The sequence below is a fragment of the Loxodonta africana genome, chromosome 9, assembly GCF_030014295.1.
Source record: "Loxodonta africana isolate mLoxAfr1 chromosome 9, mLoxAfr1.hap2, whole genome shotgun sequence".
In the NCBI taxonomy this organism is placed as follows: Eukaryota; Metazoa; Chordata; class Mammalia; order Proboscidea; family Elephantidae; genus Loxodonta; species Loxodonta africana.
The window spans coordinates 89061562-89086492 of NC_087350.1; positions in this window are offsets into that span (position 1 = coordinate 89061562).

The following is a 24931-nucleotide window of genomic DNA, read 5'->3' on the forward strand; positions in this document are numbered from 1 at the left end:
GGGCGATGGCAGGTCTAACTCTGTACCTTCGACCGTTCTATCTCAGTCGTCCAGTTGATTGCAGCAATAGCTGCCACAACCTGGTCTCTGCTGCTCATCAGTGACATCCTCTTGCCTGGCCTTTCAAGTCCTAATGCTTCCTGGGAACTAAACGTATTTCAGAGGCCTCCTCAGTGACAAGCTGGTGAAAGATCATCATCATCAATGTTCTACTAACCTCAGAGCTCTAGGATGTTTGCTCTTTTTTTGTGTACAAGCTTTGATAACAAAGCAAAAATCAAACTTAGTAGCAGTAAGTTGGAGACCAAACGTTAGGTTTCAAGTCCTGACTCAGTCACTAACCATCTCTCCGAATTTGAGCAACTTGTTTAAAAATCCTGGGGCTCTTCATTTCACTAACTAAAAACTGGGAATTATGGTGTTGGCGAAGAATATTGAATATACCATGGATTGCCAGATCTGTCTTGGAATAAGTACAGCCAGAATGATCCCTAGAATGAAGATGGCGAGACTTCGTCCAACATACTTTGGACATATTATCAGGAGGCACCTGTCTCTGGAGAAGGACATCATGCTTGGTAAAGTGGAGGGTTAGTGAAAAAGAGGAAGACCTTCAGCAAGGTGGATTGACACAGCAGCTGCAACAATGGGCTCAAGCATAACAATGATTGTGAGGATGGTGCAGGACCAGGCAATGTTTCCTTCTATTGTACATGGGGTTGCTTTGAGTCAGAACCGACTCAACAGTACCTAACAACAACAGCAACACAAATTGGGAAAATTCTTGTCAGAATCAAACATGATAACACGGGTTGGGGGCGGATACTGCAAACTATAAAATGGTCTACCAATATTAAATACTATAGAATTGTGACAAAAAATGCCGCCATTCCTACACTCAGATGAGCCATAATACCTGATATAAGAAGGTTAAATGTATGAGAAAGAATGTTCTTTACAAATAGAAAAGGAATCTTTTATTTTACATTTAGTCAAATAGTTCACACTGCCTTACATTGGATTTCTTTAGAAATTCGTTTAAGAATCCTTAGAAGGTGCTAAGTCACTTGGTCAAAAAATTATAGCTGTAAAGGAAAAAATAGACAACAATGAAAAGCTACTTCATAGAATGGAGATGTGGAGACGACTGTTTACAATATTGTTCTCCTGCTGAGATTATTTTAGAGTAATACTTAAATTGTGTATCACCCATCTTACATCATTTTTTAAAAGTTTGATGGCATGATTCCTGAGGGGCACTTAAATCACAAATGTCATGTTGTCAAAATCCTTAATGTAACCTAGTCCTTTAAATGTTTGTTCCCTTTCTTCTTGAGACACTACTAGCATTTTAAATATCAGCAAACTTCCAGTCGAAGGAGGAGGATACTTGAATATTCTTTGTGACTCTGAGACACAGGCTACATCTTGTTTCTCTCTTGTTTCTTTTCTCTTGTTTCTACTCCTGGCCCCTAATAATGCTAAGGAGGGTCCACAGGGTTTATTTACTTTCTCCAAATAGAATGATACTACCATTACCCAAACCCGTTTCCATTGGGTTGATTTCTACTCGTAGTTCTACCCTGGGTAGAACTGCCCCATAGGGTTTCCAGGGAGCACCTGGTGGGTTTGAACTGCCAACCTTTGGTTAGCAGCCATAGCACTTAACCACTATGCCACCAGGGTTTCTGCATACTACCGTTAGCAGAGGCAAAATGGGCAAAGGACTGAATATGATAGGAAACCATTGGTGATCAAATGATGCAGAATGCCTATGAACGCTTTGTGTCATTTGCAAAGTACTTGAATAATAATCAATAATAATAAATAATCAACATTTGTTGATTATTTACTATGTGTTGGGCACCGCGTTAACATGCTTTACATACAGTATGTCTTTTAAACCTTACATGGGATGGGTGGTATTATTACCCTGATTTTATAGAAAGGCTGGTGAGAAACAAAGAGCCTCAGTATCTTGCTCAAGATAACAGGGCTACTTGTATGCTGAAAGGCATAATTTAGCTCAGATAGTCAGTCTCAGAGCCCAAAGTCTTATCCCCTATGTTCCAAGCACTGGGAGGTGTTTTTCATGACGGCAATACTAATGGAATTATCTCCTTCATCTGGATAATTGCTAATCACTTTCAAGTCTCAGTTTAAATTTCCCTAGCTCCTGGAGGCTCTCTCCAACTCCATCATGCTTGCCATACTTAAGCTGCCTCCTACAGTTCCAGCTTGCTGTTATCCTATGTGGTCCTACATGGTGGCCTTTTCTCTGGCCTATAATAGTGTGTTTCTTTACAGGTCTGACAGTGAGCTTGTGAGTCTAAACAGTTCTCAGTCCTAAACCATTCTGGGTATTCAATCAGGGTTTGAACAAAAAGAATCAGCAGTTCTTGACAATTAGGAAAACTATAACCTATGTTTTACCACCAGAGATCTATGCCCAGAAAATAATCAGAGACTGCTTCTGAGTGGAAGTAACATATATACCTATATTACAGACATCTGCTCCTTAGGTGATCCTCAACTTTCACTGCACATTAAAAATCACCTAGAGGAGGTGGAGCTAACATGGCACCCTGGACAGCCACAACGTGCCGTCCCTCTGTAGCAAACATCTGAAAAACTAAGTAAAACAGACACGAATGTCAATCCTGGAACCCTAAACACCAAACGAAGGGTTAAAGAACTAGCTCAGACACCAAATGGAAGAAGAAACTGTCAGAAAACAGAGAATAAGGAGAGATACGGAGTGGAAGTCCCTTGCCAACTAAAACAGCACAGCATCACCTTCTTGGAAAACAGCCAGAAATAACCTTGGACAGGGAGTATGGGAAGACAACTTCATGGAGCTCTCAACAGGAGACAGGGCACCCAGTAACCAGAGAACATGCTTTCCCACCCCTCACACTTCAGCAAGAACTTCAGTAGCAGCAAAAATCCCTGCAATCCAGTAGTCCTCACTGCTGGGGTCCACAATTCAAGCCCCCCCACCCAGGCTCACCCTGCCTTCTCCTGCTGAAAGGCTTTTCCCCCCTTTCTTTCTCTCTCCTACCTATCCCCATACACCACCTCCCTGCCTTCAACAGGAACTCATCACACCACCACAACCAGAGAGCCACCAGCTGCTGCTGCCCCAGTTCCACCCCACCGTCACTTGATGGTTCCTGCCATGCCTCAGTTTTTGTTTTTCTTTTTTTCCCTTTCTCCCTTTTCTTTAACCCTCCCGCCTAGCACCATGCGTCACCATGTCCCACCTCCTGGGGAACCTCTACTTTGCCACAGTGGCTAGAAAAACACTGGCCCACTGCAGCCTCAGGTCCACCCTTCCCCACTGGCTCCAGCCACAACACCATTTTATCTACTTTATTTTTCTTTCTCTTCTGTCTTTTCTTTCTCCCTCCCACCATGCCTTGTACATCACCTCCCCTTCCTTGCCAAGGGCCACTGGTCGGCCCCACCCTCACCTGCTGGCTCCCACCAAGCTGACATTTTTTGTTTTTCTCCTTTTTTCCCTTTCTACTTTTCTCTTTCCCCTTCTGACCTAGCTCTATATGCAACCACCCCCTTTCCTGCTGAACCCCTGCCATGGCACTGAGGCTAGAGAGCCACTGGCCAACTGCTGCCCTGAGTCCACCCCAACCCCTCCCAATGGCTCCCATTGCACCGCCATTTTTTTCTTTTTACTTCTCTTTTTTCCCTTCTCTTCTGTCTTTTCTTTCTCCCTCCCACCTAGCCTCATATATCTCCTTCCCTCCCTTCCTACCTGCCCCCGTACCCACCCCACCCCTATTCACCATGCCACCATTTTTAAATTATTATTATTGTTTTGTTTTTCCTCATTCTTCCTTTTCTTTCTTAGCACCATATGCCACCTCCTCACCCTTTCCACCAGCCCCTGCTGCACTGCTAAGGTTAGAGAGCCACTGGCCTGCTGCTGCCCCAGGTCAACGCTGCCCCAATCTACCAGCTTCTGCTACAACTCTATTTTTTTCTTTCTTCCTCCCACCTGGCCCCACCTAGCCCCATATGTCAACTACACTCCCTTCCCATTAACCCCCAGGTCCTCCCCTCCGCTACTCACCAGTGCCCACCACGCCACCATTCTTTTTTCTCTTTCTTCCTGTCCTTTCTCCCTCACATTTAGCCCCATATGTCACGACCCCCCTTTCCACCGGACCCCAACTCTGCCCCGCACCCACCCACTGGCTACTGCGTACTGCCCCTCAATTTTTCTTTTTCTTGCTTTCTGTTTTCATTTCTTTCTCCCTCCCAGCAACCCAATACACCACCTCTCTGCCTTCCAGTCGGCCACTGCTGCACCACCACAGCTACAGTATCCCTAGTGCTCAGGACTGCTGCAGCACTGGGCCCACACTGACCTCCTTCCTGCCACTAAACCAGTTGCTGAATGCTGGGAGGGAGCATATACCACTCCTCACCTGACACCCTGCCCATCTGATGAGGGACTGGGAGCCCTCCCACATCACCAGACCAATAGAAGGAGGCAGACAGTACCCACCCAGTTCGTCTTCAGCCACCTCAGTAAACCAGTGTACAGTGAAACGGACTCACCCTGCCTCCTGCTTCCTTGCTCACCAGGACAAGGTGAATAGACCTATCATGGCCACAGACGAGCAAGCAGCAAGGCATGCATGGCTTACCCACCTGGACATATCAAAAAAAAAAAAAAAAAAAGCAGGGTGGGAAAATGAACATACGATCAATAAAAAAAAAAAAAAAAACCTTAGTGTCTTGAAGATAGCAGACAATATCAAAATATATTAAAAAGCAGGAGAAGATGGCTCTAGCAAGTGACCAAAATAAAGAATCAGTAAACCTTCAGGTAGAATAAAATTCAGTGGAAATACCTGACACAGGATTCAAAAGACTAATATTTAGGGCTCTCCAAGAGGTTAAGAAAGAGATCAAGGAAAAAGTAGCCAAAATCATGGAAAATACAGACCAAACCAATGAAAATGTACCCCAAATCGAGGAAAACACAGAAAAACCAATAGAAGAATTCAGGAAAATGATACAAGAACAAAATGTCCAAATAAAGAAACAATTAGAAATCATACAAAAACAGCAACCAGAACTCCAAAAGATAAACAATAAAATTTCAGAAATGGACAACTCAATAGAAGGAGTTAGGAGCAAATCTGGGAAAAAAGAAGAAAGAATCAGCAAAATTGAAGAGAAATTCGTTGATATCACTTTGTTTGAGGAAAAAATCAGTGAAAAGAATGAGGAAAACCTAAAAACTAGGTGTGACACAATCAAGAGCAAAAATTTGCATTTGATCAGAGTTCCAGAACATGGGGAGAAAACGGACAACACAAAGACGATTGTTGAAGATTTGCTAGCAGAAAACTTCCCAAATATTATGAAAGATGAAAAGTTAACAATCTAGAAAGCTCAACAAACCCCATACAGGATAGATCCCAAAAGAAAGTTACCAAGACATATCATAATCATGCTTGCCAAAGACAAAGATAAAAAAAGAATTCTGAGAGCAGTTTCAGAAAAAAGAAGTCACTTACAAAGGGTAAACAACAGGATTAAACTCTGATTACTAGACAGAAACTATGCAGACAATAAAGCAACGGGATGACATATATCAAACGCTGAAAGAAAAAAACTGCCAACCAAGGACAACATATCATGAAAAACTTTCTCTCAAATATGATGACAAAATTAGAACATTTCCAGATAAACAGAAAATAAGGGAATATGAAAAAACAAAACCAAACTTACAAGAAATATTAAAGGGAGCCCTTTGGTGAGAGAACCAACATTAGACAACAACCAGAGTCTACAACACAAGACAGCACCAGCCAGATATCAACCTATGTAAAAGACTCTCAATAATAAAACAAAGTGAAAGGAAACAGAAGGGAAACAGAGACATCAATCTGTAAATGATGATAGCATCAAAACAATAAAAGGGGTACTAAATGGTGTAGCTATAGAACTTGTAAATGGAGAGGAAGTCAACGTGATATCAAATAATAAAAGACTGATTCAAACTTAGGAAGATAAAGGTAAATTTCAAGATAACCACAAAGAAAGTTAACAAATCTACACATCAGAATAAAAAAAGAAGAACAGCATAAAGACTCAGTAAACACAAAATCTGTAATAATGAAAGAAAAGAAAATCCACAAACAAAAGGAACTCAGCACAGAAAAGTAAGAGGAACAAAGAAAACATCAGCACCACAAAACAAAAGGACAATATGACAGCAATAAAGTTATCCCTACTGATAATCACACTGAATGAAAATAGCTTAAATGTACCTGTAAAGAAACAGAGAGTAGCAAAATGAATTAAAAAACACGACTCATCAATATGTAGTCTGCAAGAGACACATCTTAGACACAAAGACATAAATATATTAAAAACCAAAGGACAGAAAAATTATATCAAGCACATAGTAATCAAAAAAGAGCAGGAGTGGCAATACTAATCTCAGACAAAATAGGCTTTAAGGCAAAAGTAACCATAAAAGACTAGGAAGGATGTTATATAATAATTAAAGAGACAATCCACCATGATGACATAACCGTAATAAATACCTATGCACCCAATAACAGGGCTCCAAAATACATAAAACAAACTCTAGAGGAGGCACAGCCAAGATAGCAGAATAGCCAGATGGTTCCTGCAATCCCTCTTATAACAAAGACTCAAAAAATCAAGTGAAACGATTGTATTTATGACAAGCTAGGAGCCCTGAACATCAAAATCAAAGTTAGAAAATGGACTGAGCAGCAGGGGGAGGGTGAGTCAGTTTGAAAGTGGAGAGAAGTTACTGGACCTGAATCACTGAGATCCCTCAACCACTATTCCCAGAACTGGCTGTGGGGAGCTGGTAGTGGCGTTTGGTCACAGTTTACTTAAGGAGAAGCAGCCAGCCACGTAGGCTACTCTCACCTGCGGACCCAGAGAGGAATGGCACTTTCGGCAAAAACTAAGTACTTGTGTATATTTTACTGTGCTTCCTGCCCCCATGCTGGCTTCAGTGGCTGTTGATTTCCCTGGGCTTGAGATTGGCCCATTTGAGCACCCTGAGCCATGCACCCGGACATGGAGAAGTAATAAATTCACAACAGGGAGAAAAGATAATTTGCCAACTCCACTAACCGGGGGGAGCTCAGGAAAAAAATAAATAAAAATAAAAAATGCTCAAAACAGGGAAACAGCAATGTCATTATGTAAAAGAAGGCACCATTAAAATAATAAAGAGGAACTAAGAAATGCAGTCATAGATCTTTCATATGGAGAGGAAGACAAGAGGATATAAAGAAATAAAAGTTAGGTTTAAACTTAGAAAAATAGGGGTAAATATTAAGATAACCACAAAGGAGAATAACTACCCTACTCATCAAAATAAAACACAAGAAAAAAAATAGAGACTCAGCAGAAAAAAACTCAACAAAAACGAGGAAGAGGAAAAGACAATATATAAAGATAAACTGCTCAGCACATAAAATTAAGCGGGAAAAACAAACTGTCAACAACACACAAAAAAAGACATCAAAATGACAGCACTAAACTCATACCTATCCATAATTACACTGAATGTTAATGGACTCAATGCACCAATAAAGAGACAGTGAGTGGCAGAATGGATTAAAGAACACGATCTGTCTAGATGCTGCCTACAAGAGACACACCTTAGACTTAGAGACACAAACAAACTAAAACTCAAAGGATGGAAAAAAAATATACTGAGCAAACAACCAAAAAAGAGCAGAAGTGGCAATAATAATTTCCAACAAAATAGATTTTAAAGTTAAATCCACCACAAAGAATAAGGAAAGACACTATACAATGATTCACGGGATAATATACGAGGAGGATATAACCACATTAAATATTTATGCACCCAATGACAGGGCTGCAAGATACGTAAAACAAACGCTAACAGCATTGAAAAGTGAAATAGACAACTCCACAATTATAGCAAGAGACTTCAACACACCACTTTCAGTGAAGGACAGGACATCCAGAAAGAAGCTCAATAAAGACATGGAAGATCTAAATGCAACAATCAACCAACCCGACCTCATAGACATATACAGAACACTCCACCCAACAGCAGCCAAGTATACTTTCTTTTCCAACGCACATGGAACATTTCTAGAAGAGACCACATATTAGGTAATAAAGCAAGCCTTAGCAGAACCCGAACCATTGAAATATTACAAAGCATCTTTTCCAACCATAAGGCCCTAAAAGAAGAAATCAATAACAGAAAAAGCAGGGAAAAGAAATCAAATACTTGGAAACTGAACAATACCCTGCTACAGAAGACATTAAGAAGTTATAGAAGATATTAAGGATGGAATAAAGAAATTCATAGAATCCAATGAAAATGAAAACACTTCCTATCAGAACACTTGGGACACAGTGGAAGCAGTGCTCAGAGGTCAATTTATATCAATAAATGCACACATACAAAAAGACGAAAGGGCCAAATCAAAGAATTATCCCTACAACTTGAACAAATAGACAGCAACAAAAGAAACCCTCAGGCACTAAAAGTAAGGAAATAATAAAAATTAGAGTAGAACTAAATGAAATAGAACACAGAAAAACAATTGGAGGAACTAACAAGACCAAGAGCTGGTTCTTTGAAAAAACTAACAAAATTGATAAACCATTAGCAAAACTGACAAAGGAAAAACAGGAGAGGAAGCAAAAAACCCGAATAAGAAATGAGATGGGTGATATTACAGCAAACTCAACTGAAATTAAAAGAATCATATCAGATTACTACAAAAACTTGTACTCTAGCAAATTTGAAAACCTAGAAGAAATGGATGAAATTCTAGAAACACACTATCCACCTAAACTAACAAACAGAGGTAGAACAACTAAATAAACCCATAACAAAAGAAGAGATTTAAAAGGTAATCAAAATCTCCCAACAAAAAGAAGCCCTGGCCCAGACGGCTCCACTGCAGAGTTCTACCAAACTTTCAGAGAAGAATTACTACTACTACTAAAGGTATTTCAGAACTTAGAAAAGGACAGAATACTACCAAACTTATTCTATGAAGCCACCATATCCCTGATACCAAAACCAGGCAAAGACACCAAAAAAAAAAAGAAAGTTACAGACCTATATCCCTTATGAACTTAGATGCAAAATTCCTCGACAAAATTCTAGCCTATAGAATTCAACAACATATCAAAAAATATTCACCACTACCAAGTGGGATTCACACCAGGTATGCAGGGATGGTTCAACAATAGAAAAACAATTAATGCAATCCATCATATAAATAAAACAAAAGACAAGAATCACATGATTTTATCAATTCATGCAAAAAAGAAGAGTTGATGCCTTTGAATTGTGGTGTTGGAGAAGAATATTGAATATACCATGGACTGCCAAAAGAACGAACAAATCTGTCTTAGAAGTACAACCAGAATGCTCCTTAGAAGCAAGGATGGTGAGACTGCGTCTTACATACTTTGGACATGTTGTGAGGAGGGATCAGTCCCTGGAGAAGGACATCATGCTTGGCAGGGTACAGGGTCAGCGGAAAAGAGGAAGACCCTCAACGAGGTGGATTGACACAGTGGCTGCAACAATGAGCTCAAGCATAGCAACGATTGTAAGGATGGTGCAGGACTAGGCAGTGTTTCATTCTGTTGTGCATAGGGTCACTATGAGTCGGAACCAACTTGATGGCACCTAACAACAACAACACCCAAAGCGATCTACAGATATAATGCAATCCCAATCCAAATACCAGCAGCATTCTTTAAAGAGATGGAGAAACTAATCACCAATTTTATATGGAAAGGAAAAGTCCTGAACAAACAAAGCATTATTGAGAAAAAAAAAAAAAAAGAACAAAGTAGGACACCCCACACTATCTGATTTCAGGCCTTACTATACAGCCATGGTAGTCAGAACAGCCTGATACTGGTACAATGATAGACACATAGACCAAAGGAATAGAATCAAGAACCCAGATGTAAATTTAGCCATCTATGGCCAACTGATCTTTGACAAAGGACCAAAGTACATTAAATGGGGAAAAGTCAGTCTTTTGAACAAATTATGCTGGCAAAACTGGATGTATATCTGTAAAAACATGAAACAGGACCCGTACCTCACACCATACACAAAAACTAACTCAAAATGGATCAAAATCTTAAACATAAAACCTAAAACGATCAAGATCATGGAAGAGAAAATAGAGATAAATGCTAATAAAACAAAAAAAAAAAATAGAGATAATGCTAGTGGCCCTAATATATGGCATAAGTAAAATACAAACATAACTAACAATGCACAAACACCAGAAGATAAACTAGGCAACTGGAACTTCTAACTTAAACACTTATGCTCATGAGGAAATGCTCCCAATCATTAGCCATTAAAAAAAAAAAAAAAACATTGTGGATGGGTCTTTTCTGACTCTTAGCAACCCTATAAGTAGACAGAGTAGAACTGCCCCATAGAGTTTCCAAGGAGCAGCTGGTGGATTTGAACTCCCAACCTTTTGGTTAGCAGCCAAACTCTTAACCACTGCACCACCAGAGATCCAATTTATATAATACCCCTTGCCATTGAGTTGATTCAGAGTCATAGTGACCCTATAGGACAGAGTAGAATTGCCCCATAGGGTTCGAAAGAGTGGCTGGTGGATTCGAACTGCCAGCCTTTTCATTAGCAGCTGAATGCTTAACCAGTATGACATAAGTATGCTTAATTACAGGTCTAGATTATTTACTCTTTATATAATATACTTTTTCTACATAATAAAGCATGGCCATGCTGAATCGATAAGACGTGTTAAAACATCATTGGAATAAATCACAAACATTGTCCCAGTCAACTGGAGTTTCCAAAAGCAACTCCTTACATAACGGGAAAAAGTTAAGTTGGTCTTTCTCCCACCAAAGTAATACTACCCTTGATTGAAAATGAAAAATAACTCTCCTCAGTGATGCTGACCTATCTCCTTTGAGTCTTTTTACATTTCATACCACTTTCCCACAAACCAAGCCTTTAACGCTGACAGCAGCCAATTAAAAGTCAAGACAAAAAAAAAAAAATCTTAAACATTAAAAAAAATACACAATGCAGGTATAGTGCATGCTGTAGTGAAATGTGTTTTTTTTCTTTGATGACCTAAGTTTAAAACTTGAAGTGCATCTCAAGAAATTTTCCAGGTTAACAAATGGCAATGGAAAACTAAAGCACGAACTATATCCACAGTAAAACTGAAAATATTTAGCCAATGTAAAACCAGACAGGAAAAAAAAAAAATTAAATTCAGTATTTTGAACAAGCCTATAGCCATATTCGTGTAAGTTACTTCTATCCTCAGTGAACGCAACTGAAAAACATTATTAAATCATGAATGATTAAAAACCATGGTAGGAAACACAATTTCAAAAAGTTAAAAATGGTGTTTCATTCAAGGCATATAAGAATGTTTTTAATTTGAGTATAAAGAGAAAAATACAGTTTTTACTAATAAAACATTAGATTATTCTATACCACTATACCACCCTATACTACTAAATAAATGTGTAAGAACTATTTAAATGAGATTAGTTTAAGGAGATGCCAAATTATTAGGCTGCTCATGTTGCCCTCACGTCTAAGTTCAGCCCTGCATCCATACACTTTTATGCACAGCCACAGTATATGCTAAAAAACTATTTCTATATTGAAGGAAAGCACCAACATGATAGCTAAGTGGCTATATTCCTTACAGACATTCTGGCTTGACTAGAAATAGGGAGAGTCAAGCCTTGGAAGTTAATCAGGCATAATTTGGGATCAGATGAGCATTCCAGTATTCAGGTTTCCAAAGTCCACCTATTTATCATACAATCTCCTGTTTCATTCATGGCGGAGTGCTTTCTGAAGGCTTTAGAAAGTCTCTGTGGTGGGGGCACAAACAGTACCTTTGGATTTTTACTTAGAAAACAAAGAACTTTTCCGAATAAAGTTAAAACCACCCTCAACAAGAGATGCTTAAACTATTCAACTAAGCTAGCTGGTATGCCAATTCCTGAACTCAGCTATAGGAAACCTGATGCTTGAAGAATCATTTTGTTGGAGGCAAGCATGCTTGGAATTCTGAACTCAACAAAAGAGTCTCGACTGTTTTGCTACTCCTTGATTCTTTTAAGAATGAGAAAGGAGGATGGATAGATGGGTGGATGGATGACAGATGGATAAAAAGATAGAAAGGAATAAAGAAAGGAAGGAGGAAAATGAAGGAAGGAAAAGAGAGGAGGAAGGAAGGAAGGAAGGGAGAGAGGGAGGAAGGGAGAAAGGAGCGAGGGTGGAAGAGAGAAAGGAGGGAGGGTGGAAGGGAGAAAGGAGGGAGCGAGGAAAGACAACGTAGATAAATAGATTAAATTGTATTTGGTAAAAATGTGCTGGAAGAAAAAAAAAAGGTACACAATAAGTCTGATAAGTCTGGAGCCCTGGTGGTTCAGCGGTTAAAGTGTGTGGCTGCTAACCAAAAGGTTGGCAGCTTGAACCCACTAGCCACTCCACAGGAGAAAAATGTGTGGCAGCCAGCTTCCGAAAAAATTTACAGCCTTGGAAACCCTATCAGACAGTTCTACTCTGTCCTGTAGGATCGCTATGAGTCAGAATCGACTCAACAGCAGTGAGTTTGGTTTTTTTGAATGTCAGTTAATAGTTCTATTGAAAAATCACATAGAATTTTTGCTTGTAGAAGGCCTTATTTTAGTTATTATGGAAAATTGACATTTAGAATCTGAACTGATTTGAGTATTCAAAATTGAGAGTCAAGTGTTCAGAGTCTCAGCACACGTCCCTATATTTCTAAAATATTATGGTATCAGGCATGTTTTATCCTACCTACTTTTCTATCTCACATGCCAAGACTCACTATGGATGAACTATTTTCCCTCCCTTCAAGAAGCTTGTCCACATGGGAGAGGTATAGCATTGTGGTTAGAAGCACGAATTTTAAAGTCAAATAGAACTAGATTTAAATAACGACCTTCTCTTGATTTACCTTTGTGTGCTTTGGTTTCCATTTTTCATAATAAAAGAGTAATAATTTATCCTACAGATATATTGTGATAATTAAACAAGACAATATGTTTAAGCTCCTTTTATCTTGCCTGGCACATAAAATGGTAACTTTGGTCAATGAATAGTTCAAAGGGATATAATTATTTATAAGCATGTTATTTACTTATAGCCAAAGGAAACCAATAATAGATTGATTTCACTTACCAAATGCAAAGCCAGAATTTATAGAAGAGGATGGGGGAAAAGAAAAACCACAGACAGTTTGAAAACTGAGAATTGTGGATAATTTTATGATTAGCTAGAAAAGAGATTAATCATGGTATTTGTTCTTAGGTACGTGGATGGGTATTAAAGTAAATAAAGCCAGTAATTGATGAATTCTCCAGGAGACATTGACCATTTGGCTGTGGCATGGAGGATGAAATCTGTTGGTGTCATTTGTTAGTACTTCCATATATGTTACACCAGATTTGCACAATTTGTCTAACCAAAATTTTTTTTCCTTCTTCACTCCAAATCTAAATTCGGTCCTGTTATGATAGCTTATACACCCTCTTCGCACTTTTCAACATGGTTAGTTTCCAAAGACCAGGTCATTGCACAAACTCAGTGTTATGTGAAAATGGAAGATGACCACATCAGATCACAAAATGGAGGATGACTACAGCATTACATAACTGCCAAATTACATTATTACATAATTCCCAAACCACTGAGAATCATGGTGCAGCCAAGTTGACACAAAGCCTTAATCATCAAAGCCAGCATTACTCTCATCTCGCACCTCAGCATTCACTACTGTTCGTTACTGCCAGACATATGTCATTGGTGTGCAAAATAATCCGATCTTAGATTATTTACTATTGTCATAAATGCAAAATGTCAGATGATGAAATAGTCAATAAATGAGGAGAAGGTATAGTGCTCTGTACTTTCCCTTTGTGGGACTCAACTTATTTTGCAATTATAAATTTACTTTTCCGGCTATTTCGTTAGTATCTGTCTTTCCCATGATTAGACTCTCACACCCATAACAGCATGGACATTTTGTGCTTTAGTCACCACTGCATGCCCAGCGTGTAGTATAGGGCATGGCACCCAGTAAGTGCCCACGGTATTTGAGGGAGGAAGAGAGAAGTAAGGCAAGAAAAAAAAGGGAGGGAAGAAAGAAAGCAAGGAGGCAAGAGTGGTAAGTGCTATAAAAGAGCTAGTTTAGAGGCAGGACCCTGGATTTGGGCATAAATATTAGTGAAAGCTTCAAGGAAGAAGTGCCATTTTATCTTAGCTTTAATGCTGGGCAGAATTTCAGCATTCCCACTGGGAAAGCATGAGACATGGAATAAAATGTGTCTCAGTTTATCTGAAACGTAAGGTCTCTGAGGCGACACTGTAAAAGATGAGGCTAGAAAGGTGTGCCAGGCATGTCAGACTAAGAAGTTTGACAATCGGGAGCCCCTAGAGGATCTGGGTCAGGGATGAAACATGCTCAGATCTGTACTCTAGAAACACAAGTCTGGTGAGGTGTAAAGGCTTAATATGAGAGGAAAGAAATTCGAAGCAGGGAGATGATTTAATATGGCCTAAGGTTTTTTTTTTTTTTTTAAGTTATGCTGTCTGTTATTTCTGTGACAGTGGAGTAGTTTTGTTTACACTGGCAAATAGCCTACCAAAGATGAGTTTACTTGATTTAAACAAATGTCGATGATGCTGAATTCTTTCAGAAAATGTTCTGTGAAATAAAATTACCAGGATGAATAATTAGAATATCTTGAAGACTATTCAAGCCTTTTCTATACACGGATTTATCTAAGTCTGGCTGACATGCAAATTGGAGCTTATAATCAAAATCACAGGAAATTATACCCTGAAATTCACGTAGTGTAGATAAATATGAAAAGAACTATGCAGGTTGGAGCCTGTAGACCTCTCTCTTTAAATTAGAAAGGAAGGGGCAGAGCCAAGATGGTGGAATAGACAGATGCTTCCGTCAAGCCCTCTTTACAACAAAGACCAGAAAAAACAAGTGAAACGAGTATATTTATGACAAGCTAGGAGCCCAGCATCAAAGGCAAGCTTAAACAACGAACTGAGGGGCAGGGGGAGGAAGAGGCCGTACAGAAGTGGAGAGCAGTTACCGGACCTGAATCACAGGGAGCCCTCACGCACCATTCCCAGACCAGCGGCAGCGGCAGTGGGCTGGTACTAGAATTTAGCCGCAGTTTCCTCAGTGAGAAGCGGCCAGCCACACAGCCCACTGACACCTCCGGAACCTGAGGAGAATGGTGCGCTCTCAGCAAAAGCTAAGCACTTGCATATATTTTACTGCACCCCCCCCCCCCAAGCTGGCTTCAGCGGCTGAATCCCTGGGCCTGAGATAGACCCTGGTGAGCACCTAGAGCCATCCTCCTGGCCTTGGGGAAGAAAGAAACTTGCAACTGGAGGGAAAAGATAATCTGCTAGCTCCATTAACCAGGGGAGCTCAGGACAGAAGCGGCTCCTGCCCAGGCATACACAGTCCGTGGACCTTGAGCACCTTTCCCTTCTGCATGGACATGTGTGGGCCTAGTTTGGGAGAATAGGCCCTTGTTGACAAACTCCAACCATTTCAGCTGTGCGGCAGAGAGGTGGGTGTTTGACCTTTGACATTGCTTTGCCTATTAAACAAGGTCCTCACCTATGCACAACAGAGACCTAAGGACTGGTAGCTCCACTCATGTCACCCAGCAAACCATGACAGGGGTCCAAAGATAACTGGTACCTCCCAGTCCTTACAACCAAAAACTTTGGGTGCCTATGGTCCCTCTGCAGAACCCACCCACCAGCACTCTCTAGGGAACAGAGATGCATTTTCCTGAGAGACACTTGGAGGTCAGTTCTCAGCCCCCTGCCTTGTTCAGAGCATGGCCTCCTGCTGCAATCAGATACCGGTATGTATGTCAATCACCCCTGCCCCTCTAAGACTGTAGGACAGAGCCTGTACCATGCACTTGATGATCAGCTGCCTGGAAACCTGAGCTGAATTCATACAAGAAAACCGAATGGACTCCTAGACTGATATACCTGATAACAGCTCTAGCCAGCTGGGGACAGGACACCAGAGCTCCAAAAGTGAAAATAATCAAGCTAGCTCACTCAAGCAACCCATAGGGGTATACCAAAACAAAAATAAGCAAGCAGCTACAACATAGTAAGCAAGCATAAACTAATACAATCACTTATAGATGGCTCAGAGACAACATTCAATATCAAGTCACATAAAGAAACAGACCATGATCAACTCAACAGGCTCTCAAAACATTCAGGGATCTTCTAGATGAAAGTGTATTCCTGGAATTACCAGATGCAGAATACAGAAGTTTAATATACAGAACCCTTCAAGACATGAGGAAGGAAATGAGGCAATACACAGAACAAGCCAAGGAACACACAGATAAAGCAACTGAAGAAATTAGAAAGATTATTCAGGAACATAATGAAAAGTTTAATAAGCTGGAAAAATCCATAGACGGCAATCAGAAATTCAGAAGATTAACAATAAAATTACAGAATTAGACAACTCAATAGAAAGTCAGAGGAGCAAAATTGAGCATGTGGAAGCTAGAATTTCTGAACTCGAAGATAAATCACTTAGCACTAATATATTTGAAGAAAATCAGATTAAAAAAATTTTTTAAAATGAAGAAACCTTAAGAATCATGTGGGACTCTATCAAAAGAAATAACCTACGAGTGATTGGAGTACCAGAACAGGGAGGGGTAACAGAAAATACAGGGAAAATTGTTGAGGATTTGTTGGCAGAAGACTTCCCTGATATTGTGAAAGATGAGAAGATATCTATCCAAGATGCTCATCGAACTCCACATAAGGTAGATTTTAAAAGAACGTCACCAAGGTATATTATAATCAAGCTTGCCAAAACCAAAGATAAAGAGAATTATAAGAGCAGCGAGGGATAAACGAAAAGTCACCTACAAAGGAGAGCCAATAAGAATAAGCTTGGAATACTCGGCAGAAACCATGCAGGCAAAAAGGCAATGGGATGACATATTTAAAAAATTGAAGGAAAAATATTGCCTGCCAAGAATCATATATCCATTAAAGCTGTCTCTTAAATATGAAGGTGAAATTAAGACATTTCCAAATAAACACAAGTTGAGGGAATTCGTAAAAACGAAACCAAAACTACAAGAAATACTAAACGGAGTTCTTTGGTTAGAAAATCAATAATATCAGGTATCAACCCAAGACTAGAACATTGGGCAGAGCAACCAGAAGTCAACCCACACAGGGAAATCCAAAAAAACAAAGCAAAATTAAAAAAAAAAGCCCAACACAGAGTAACGACGATGTCATTATATAAAAGAAGACAACATTAAAATAATAAAGAGGGACTAAGAAATGTAATCATACACCTTCCATATGGAGAGGAAGATATGGAGATACAAAGAAATTTAGTTTTAAATTTAGAAAAATAGGGGTAAATAATAAGGTAACCACAAAGGGGACAAACTATCCTACTCATCAAAATAAAATACAAGGGAAAACACAAACTCAGCAGAAACAAAATCAACAACAACAAATATGAGGAAAAGAGAATATATAAAGAAAATCTACGCAGCACATAAAATCAAGTGGGAAAAAGAAACTGTCAACAACACACAAAAAAAGACATCAAAATGATAGCCCTAATTTCATACCTATCCATAATTACCCTGAATGTAAATGGACTAAATGCACCAATAAAGAGAAAGAGAGTGGCAGAAAGGATTAAAAAATAAGATCCATCTATATGCTGCCTACAAGAGAAACGTCTTAGACTTAGAGACACAAACATACTAAAACTCAAAGGATGGAAAAAAAATTATCAAGGAAACAACAATCCAAAAAGAGCAGGAGTGGCAATATTAATTTCTGACAAAATAGACTTTAAAGTTAAATTCACCAGAAAGGATAAGGAAGGACACTATATAATGATTAAAGGGACAATACACCAAGAAGATATAACCATATTAAATATTATGCACCCAATGACAGGGCTGCAAGATACCTAAAACAAACACTAACATCATTGAAAAGTGAAATAGACAGCTCCACAATAATAGTAGGAGACTTCAACACACCACTTTCGGTGAAGGACAGGACATCCAGAGAGAAGCTCAATAAAGACACAGAAGATCTAAATGCCACAATCAACCAACTTGACCTTGTAGACATATGCAGAATACTCCCCCCCACAGCAACCAAGTATACTTTCTTTTCTAGTGCACATGGAACATTCTCTAGAATAGACCACATATTAGGTCATAAAGCAAGCCTTAGCAGAATCCAAAACATTGAAATATTACAAAGCATCTTCTCTGACCATAAGGCCATAAAAGTGGAAATCAATAACAGGAAAAGCAGGGAAAAGAAATCAAACGCTTGGAAACTGAACAACAGCCTGCTTAAAAAAGACTGGATTATAGAGGACATTAAGGATGGAATAAAGAAATTCAGAGAATCCAAGGAGAATGAAAACACTTCCTATCAGAACCTTTGGGATACAGCAAAAGTGGTGCTCAGAGGCCAATTAATATCAATAAATGCACACATCCAAAAAGAAGAAAGGGCCCAAATCAAAGAATTATCTCTACAACTTGAAAGAGAGAAACCCACAGGCACCAGAAGAAAACAAATAATAAAAATCAGAGCTGAACAAAATGAAACAGAAAACAGAAAAACAATTGAAAGAATTAACAAGACCAAAAGCTGTTTTTTTTAAAAAATCAACAAAATTGATAAAGCACTGTCCAAACTGACAAAAGAGAAACAGGAGAGGAAGCAAATAACCCGAATAAGAAATGAGAAGGGCAATATTACAACAGACACAACTGAAATTAAAAGAATCATATCAGATTACTATGAAAAACTATACTCAAATTTGAAAACCTAGAAGAAATGGATAAATTCCTAGAAACACACTACCTACCTAAACTAACACAAACAGAGGTAGAACAACTAAATAGACCCGTAATAAAAGAAGAGATTGAAAAGGTAATCAAAATCTCCCAACAAAAAAAAAAGCCCTGGTCCAGACAGCTTCACTACAGAGTTCTACCAAACTTTCAGAGAAGAGTTAACACCACTACTACTAAAGGTATTTCAGAGCATAGAAAAGGACGGAGTACTACCAAACTCATTCTATGAAGCCACCATATCGCTGATACCAAAACCAGGTAAAGACACCAAAACAAAAGAAAATTATAGACCTATATTCCTCATGAATGCAGATGCAAAAATCCTCAACAAAATTCTAGCCAATAGAATTCAACAACACATCAAAAAAATAATTCACCATGACCAAGTGGGATTCGCACCAGGTATGCATGGATGGTTCAACATTAGAAAAACAATTAATATAAAAAAAAAAGAAAAAAAATTTTTTTTACCACATAAATAAAACAAAAGACAAGAATCACATGATTTTATCAATTGATGCAGAAAAGGCATTTGACAAAGTTCAACACTCATTCATGATAAAAACTCTCAGCAAAATAGGGATAGAAGGAAAATTCCCCAACATAATAAAGGGCATTTATACAAAGCCAACAGCCAACATCACCCTAAACGGAGAGAACCTGAAAACATTCCCACTAAGATCGGAAACCAGACAAGGATGCCCTGTATCACCACTCTTATTCAACACTGTGCTGGACGTCCTAGCCAGAGTAATTAGGCTAGATAAAGAAATAAAGGGCATCCAGATTGGCAAGGAAGAAGTAAAAGTATCTCTATTTGCAGATAACATGATCTTATACACAGAAAACCCTAAGGAATCCTCAAGAAAACTACTGAAACTAATAGTTCAGCAGAGTATTGGGATACAAGATAAACATACGAAATTCAGTTGGATTCCTCTACACCAACAAAAAGAACATAGAAGAGGAAATCACCAAATCAATGCCATTTACAGTAGCCCCCAAGAAGATAAAATACTTAGGAATAAATCTTACCAGAGATGTAAAAGACTTATACAAAAACTACAGTACACTTCTGCAAGAAACCAAAAGAGACTTTCATAAGTGGAAGAACATACCTTGCTTGTGGATAGGAAGACTTAACATTATAAAAATGTCTATTCTACCAAAAGTGATGTATACATTTAATGCAATTCTGATCCAAATCCCAAGGACATTCTTTAATGAGATGGAGAAACAAATCGCCAATTTCATATGGAAGGGAAAGAGGCCCCAGATAAATAAGGCATTACTAAAAAAGAAGAACAAAGTGGGAGGCCTTACTTTACCTGATTTTAGAACCTATTATACCACCACAATAGTCAAAACAGCCTGGTACTGGTACAACAACAGATACATGGACCAATAGAACAGAATTGAGAATCCAGACATAAAGCCATCCACATATGAGCAGTTGATATTTTACAAAGGCCCCAAAACAGTTAAATGGGGAAAAGACAGTCTTTTTAACAAATGGTGCTGGCATAACTGGATATCCGTCTGCAAAAAAATGAAACAAGACCCATACCTCACTCCATGCACAAAAACTAACTCAAAATGGATCAAAGACCAAATATAAAATCTAAAACAATAAAGATCATGGAAGAAAAAATAGGGACGTTAGGAGCCCTAATATATGGCATAAACAGTATGCAAAACATTATAAGGAATGTAGAAGAAAAACTAGATAACTGGGAGCTCCTAAAAATCAAACACCTGTACTTATCCAAAGACTTCACCAAAAGAGTAAAAAACACTACCTACAGACTGGGAAAAAGCTTTTAGCTGACATTTCTGATCAGTGCCTGATCTCTAAAATCTACATGATACTGCAAAAACTCAACTGCAAAAAGACAAATAACCCAATTAAAAAATGGGCAAAAGATATGAATAGACACTTCGCTAAAGAAGACATTCAGGTGGTTAATAGATACGTGAGGAAATGTTCAGGATCATTAGCCATTAGAGACATGCAGATCAAAACTACAATGAGATTTCATCTCACGCCAACAAGGCTGGCATTAATCCAAAAAACACAAAATAATAAATGTTGGAGAGGCTGTGGAGAGATTGGAACACTTCTACACTGCTGATGGGAATGTCAAATGGTACAACCACTTTGGAAATCGATTTGGCCCTTCCTTAAAAAGCTAGAAATAGAACTACCATACGATCCAGCAATTCCACTTCTTGGAATATATCCTAGAGAAATAAGAGCCTTTACACGAACAGATATATGCACACCCATGTTTATTGCAGCACTGTTTGCAATAGCAAAAAGATGGAAATAAGCAAGGTGCCCATTAACAGATGAATAGATAAATAAATTATGGTATATTCACATAATGTAATACTATGCATCGATAAAGCACAGTGAGGAATCTGTGAAAGATTTCATAACATGGAGGAACCTGGAAGGCATTATACTGAGTGAAAGTAGTCAGTTGCAAAAGGACAAATATTGTATAATACCACTATTCTAAGAACTTGAGAAACAGTTTAAAGTGAGAAGAAAACTTTGTTTTGTGGTTATGAGAGGGGGGACAGAGGGAGGGTGGGAGAGAGCATTCACTAATTAGATAGTAGATAAGAACTACTTTAAAATGTCGAGAACTACTTTAGGTGAAGGGAAAGACAGCACACAATACAGGGGAGGTCAGCACAATTCGACTAAACCAAAAACAAAGAAGTTTCCTGAATAAACTGAATGCTTCAAAGGCCAGCGTAGCAGGGGCAGGAGTCTGGGGACCATGGTTTCAGGAGACATCTAAGTCAATTGGCATAATAAAATCTATTAAGAAAACATTCTGCATCCCACTTTGAAGAGTGGCATCTGGGGTCTTAAACGCTAGCAAGCAGCCATCTAAGATGCTTCTTGGTCTCAACCCACCTGGATCAAAAGAGAATGAAGAACACCAAGGACACAAGGCGATTACGAACCCAAAAGACAGAAAGGGCCACATGAACCAGCAACTACATCATCCCAAGACCAGAAGAACTAGATGGTGCCTGGTTACGACTGCTGACTGCCCTGACAGGAACACAACAGAGAACCCCTGAGGGAGCAGGAGAGCAATGGGATGCAGACCCCAGATTCTCATAAGACCAGACTTAATGGTCTGACTGAGACTGGAAGGACCCCGGTGGTCATGGCCCCAGACCTTCTGTTGCCCCAGGACAGGAACCATTCCCGAAGCCAACTCTTCAGACATGGATTAGACTGGACAATGGGTTGGAGAGGGATGCTGGTGAGGAGTGAGCTTCTTGGATCAGGTGGACACTTGAGACTATGTTGGCATCTCCTGCCTGGAGGGGAGATGAGAGGGTGGAGGGGGTTAGAAGCTGGCGAAATGGGCACGAAAAGAGAGAGTGGAGGGAGAGAGTGGGCTGTCTTACTAGGGGGAGAGTAATTGGGAGCGTGTAGCAAGGTGTATATGGGTTTTTGTGTGAGAGACTGACTTAATTTATAAACTTTCACTTAAAGCGCAATAAAATTTATTTTTAAAAAATTAGAAAGGAAGGAAGAATGTCATTTTGACAAAAGTCTTTGTGATTACCAAGTCTATGTGGTTAATAATAATAGCATTTACTGAGTGCCTCCGATGTTTCAGGGACAGCACTAGGGCTTTGTATACATATTTTATTTAATTGTCGTGTAAGGTAGGTGAATTAACTAAGGCTTAGGAAGGTTACACAGCCAGTAAGTGGCAGATCCAGAATTCGAACTTTGTTCTTCTAACATCTTCTCTACTAGTCTAGATTCTCCTACCTTTGCTTGGTAAGGAAACTCTGGTCGCATAGTGGTTAAGTGCTACGGCAGCTAACCAAAGTGTTGGCAGTTCAAATCCACCAGGCACTCCTTGGAAACTCTATGGGGCGTTTTACTCTGTCCTATAGGGTCGCTATGATTCGGAATCGATGGCACTGGGTTTGGTTTTGGTTTTGGTTGTTTGGTAAATGGCTCGTGACAATTTTTAAAAGCTTTTTCCCCAGACAATCAATTCACCACAAATTCCATTAATTGTAAATACACACACACTCGTCCTCACCTCCCCATTCTTATCCACATACCCACCCTCTCTTCAATGCCAGGTTCTGACCCCACACCTCATTTCTCTCAGCCCTACTTCCTCCTTAAGGGCATTTTCTGTCTGTGCAATTTATAAGTGCTTAAAAAAAAAAAAATTTTTTTTTTTTTTTCAGTTAGCTCAGCTCCCTCACACTCCCTGTCCCGATAAGGCCGTGCCTGGATCTCATCCCATCACTTTTTCCTTCACCACCATGTGCAGTTGGCCCCTGCATCATGCTTTGCTGTCATTGGGCAGACATGATATTTATTAGAGCCCTTGTCATCTCAACCTTCCACCAACAGAGCTGTGGTAAGGGCGGTAGTGACTGATGGCAAAAGCTGATGAGGCAAGGGTAGTGGTGGCAGCACTCTAGCACCCCAGCACCCCAGGATTGGTGGGTGAGCATGCAGTTGCCTCTACATAGGAGGTAGCCAAGATAGTGGCAGTCGAGGAATGGCAGCTGAGGTGAAGCTTGTGCTAAGTGCTGAGAGTGCAGAGCCTTGCCTTGATGCAATTTTCACCAAAGCTGTGTGATAAGATCTCCTCCTTCTGCAAAGGAGACGGTATCTGGTGGGACTACACTGGGCAATAATAAGCCAAGATAAAGACTTCTTGAGACCAACAAAAAACTGAGAATTCATTGCCAAAAGGCCTACACAAAGAGAAACATTAACTTCTCCAGGCAACGGGAATGTGATACCACACTGAATCATGGATCTACACAAAAAAATTAAGAGTTATAAATGGAATTCAAAAATGTAAGTATAAAATTCTTTTGGGCCCAAAATTCTGGGTTGACTGTTCTCATTTTTTCCTTTTCTTTCAGTACTTTGGAGGTCATTCCATTGCCTTCCAGTCTCATAGTTCTACACATGCATGAGCATGCACACTCACTCACAATTATATATACCATTGGTCATCATCCAGATAGGATTCTGTACAGTAGAATTTTTTTGTTTGCTTATGGTAGTGTAACTTGCAACAAATAGCTTCATTTTAACAAAGAGACAGAAATGTTTTAAATTGTTTCAGGTGCAGCTATTGACAAAAAATTCTTGTGAACAGAATGGCTAACTTTTACTAGGTGCATTTTAAGTGTCTGTGCAATCTTGATGAATTATTTCATTTATTCCTCACAAAAGGTAGATACTATCTATTATTATCTCTGCTTTTCAATGGAAGAAACTGAGTTTTAAGTCACTAGGCACATGGCTGATCCACTGAAATCTGAGCCAGGGCTAAAACCTAGATCCATTCATCTGGCTCCAGAGGCTGAGGTGGTTTAATTGTCACTCACATGCCTGGGTGATATGTTAGCATTTCTCTGGTCAGAGGTTTTGTTTGTTTGTTCAAATAAAGATGTGAAGGGCTGACAGCTGTACTGTTTGGCAAAGCCATGGGGGAATGAGAAGTGAAGATGGAGGAGTTTACAGTTCTGTGACTACACCAAATGTAGGCCATATTAAGACAATTTGATTATATAAAACTCTGTAGGAAAGAATATGTCTTCTATCAAACGTATCACAAAAAATTGGTGTAGCTAATATCTGTTGGCCATATTCATTTTACTTAATAAAGCCAGCTCTTGAAAAAGAGAGAAGAAATATACATTAAAAAGTTATTTCTGATTGATTTATTTGAACCAGAGTTACTCAGATGCTTTTGCTCTGAGTAATTTGATTTTTACATGTCATAAGGGGAAAAGGGAGAAAAAAGTAATATATCACATGCTCAGAGTTGCTATGATTGTCCTTTGTATTCTTAGAATATTTTTCTCTGCCTAATGCAACTTCTTCTGCACCTGC